The following is a 2,899-nucleotide window of genomic DNA, read 5'->3' as shown; positions in this document are numbered from 1 at the left end:
AGGCAAGATGAAATAAACTGGCTTTTCAGAAATCTCTACTCCAGTGTCCACAGCACATAAGAAGACAGTCAAAACAAATAAGCAACTAAGATCCCCCTGATCACAAATTTCCAAAGGGGAAGAAACAGGATAAAGATAGTCATGTGAAAGGGAATGGATTTTAGCAGCACTGCTTCAATAACTGATCTATTCTGAATGAAATACCCTCTTTTATGTGCAGCAAATTCTGAACAAGGCTAAATTTTAGGATATTCCTTGAACTGAAATTAGAAAATACTCTGACAATGGAAGCAGCTCTTTCATCTAAGTTTAAAAAGGGCCTCTTTCTCCATGGGCTACTGTTGTGAACAGAGGCCTGTTCTGGCATCAAAAGCTGTCACAGTAGCCCTTCCATCTCTTTCATGAAAGCCTCATAGACATCATCCTTAGTTTGTACTGAGACAGGAACAGAAGGACCAGATTTGGGTGCTGCTTTGGCAAGAGGCACAGGAGAATTATCCTCTAACTTTCTTTGGGAAGCAGCAGTAGCCCTTTTATTCTCCCGACATACTCTCAATGCAGTGGGCACAAATCGAGTAACCTCTGCCTTGGGATTAGTGATCTGTGGCTTGGCATTGATGGTTGTTGTGGCTTTCTTCTCAGTGGTGGCTGCACTCGTATCATCTACCTTGGGTCACTGAATCAAGTTGGGTGGGGCACTTAAAACCCCAGGGTTTGGCAAAGGACCTGGTGGCAAAAGTCCAGGGGGGGGCAGATCCCAACGGGAGGCATCAAAGGTGGGTGCATCATGCCAGGACAAAATATACTTGGCGTTAGTAAGTGTATTTGCGGCCGGGCGCGGTGGCTCAAGCCTGTAATCCCAGCACTTTGGGAGGCCGAGACGGGCAGATCACGAGGTCAGGAGATCGAGACCATCCTGGCTAACACGGTGAAACCCCGTCTCTACTAAAAAATACAAAAAACTAGCCGGGCGAGGTGGCGGGCGCCTGTAGTCCCAGCTACTCGGGAGGCTGAGGCAGGAGAATGGCGTGAACCCGGGAGGCGGAGCTTGCAGTGAGCTGAGATCCAGCCACTGCACTCCAGCCTGGGTGGCAGAGCGAGACTCCATCTCAAAAAAAAAAAAAAAAAAAAAAGTAAGTATATTTGCTCTTGTATTTGGTATTTGGACTAAAAGCCAAAATGAGCTTATGGTGAAGCCTACAAACTCCAGGAATACCTGGAGGTGCAGGGGGAGGTATCCTTGGTGGGAGTCCCCAAGGAAGGGGACCAGGAGGCAGACCTGGAGGTGGACCTAGCAGAGGTAGTAAAAGTTGGTGGTCGTGGAGGTAAAAGTCAGGGTAAAGGCCGAGTCCTGGCATTCCAGGTGGTCTCAGGAGGAGCTCCTGGAGGCAGTCCAGGAGGAAGGTCCATAGGTGGCCTAAGAGGCCGTAATGGTGAAGCAGGTGGTGGTCCAAGAGGTAGTGGTCCTGGCATGGGTGGTGCTTGTATCTGAGAAGGAGGAACAGACTGAGGGGGAGTCTGCTGCTGTGAAGAAGCAGTGGATGTGCCATCAGAATGCGATTCCTCTTTATGCTGTTTTTATGATTCCTTTTCTGCTTCAGAGTCAACAGAATCATCTTCATCATCCTCCTCTGAAAATTCCTCTACTTCCCGTCCCTCCTCAGGGATTTCTTGACCTGTCATACGAAGCATCGTGGCTTGAAGAGGAGTCAGTTCCCTCGTGTTCTTCTTTTCCTTCGATTTTCCAGGTATATCTGCAAACCATACACTCAGACCTGTCTTCTTTTCTTCATTGTTGTGTCTCTCACCATCATCACGGTGCACATTTTCTCAATCTGATCCGTCGGCGTCACTGTCATCAGTACTGTCATCATGCTTATCTTGATCCATGTCCTTAGGATAGCCATCATCTTCACTGGTGCTAAAAACATCATCATCACGACCTCGCTGGGCAATTTCAGGACTACGTAACATGTCTTCATTTCACCTAGGAGGGGGAAGATCTAGGGCAAAACCCACTTTTTGGCCATATATCTGCACGACTTGAGAAGGAGGTGGAAAACGGGGAGGAACAAGAAGTTTTCTGCCAGGGGGCAAATGTGGAACACCATGTCCCAAGAAGAGGAAGGATAGAAACTGCCCAAGTTGGAGGTCCATAGGCTGAGGATTTCTTAAGGATGGAGGGTGACTGGACACCAGGAAGTGGAATGTCCTGGATCAAAACGTTAGAAGGAGCCTGCGGCATAGCTGGTGAAGAAATACTCTCCACATCCACATGCTGAGCATTCTCCACAGCATCCAAATATTGGTTAAGTTGAGCCCTCTTCTGTTCATACTCTATTTCTAGCTTTCTCAATTCTTTCTAAATATCTGGATTCTCTTTTTCATCGAGTCGTAGAATATGTTCAAAGGTTTCACGAAGCTATTTTTACACTTGTCTTTCTGTACTTTCTCATTTAATTGTGGCTGTTGCACTGGGTTAAACTCCATTTCATCCAATTTCTCCACGTCTCGGATCATCTGTTTGGGATCCTCATCTTTAAAACTGCAGCTGGAACCATCATGAGCTGTTTTTTGTTCTTCAATTCTCTCTTCTGGGCTTCCTTTCGGGCTTGGTCTGTGGGGTTCATACATTTTCCACTCTTGGTGGATGATGTAGATCTCCTTCCCATGTTGACAATTTGTATGACTTACTTGTTCATTTTAAAAGATAAAGAAAAAGAGTCCAGGTGCGATGGCTCACGCCTGTAATCCCAGCACTTTGGGAGGCCGAGACGGGTGGACCACGAGGTCAGGAGATTGAGACCATCCTGGCTAACACGGTGAAACCCCGTCTCTACTAAAAATACAAAAAAGAACTAGCCTGGCGAGGTGGCGGCGCCTGTAGTCTCAGCTACTC

At 47.2% G+C, this 2,899-nt stretch overlaps 1 pseudogene; it reads right to left on the bottom strand.

Moving 5' to 3' along the window:
• Positions 1-359: 359 nt before the first annotated feature.
• LOC104664451 lies at positions 360-2,680 on the bottom strand (annotated as a pseudogene).
• Between the last annotated feature and the right edge of the window lie 219 nt (positions 2,681-2,899).

The sequence above is a fragment of the Rhinopithecus roxellana genome, chromosome 21, assembly GCF_007565055.1.
Source record: "Rhinopithecus roxellana isolate Shanxi Qingling chromosome 21, ASM756505v1, whole genome shotgun sequence".
NCBI lineage: Eukaryota > Metazoa > Chordata > Mammalia > Primates > Cercopithecidae > Rhinopithecus > Rhinopithecus roxellana.
Note: the sequence above shows the minus strand (reverse complement) of the source record. Positions and strands in the feature narration are given on the sequence as shown.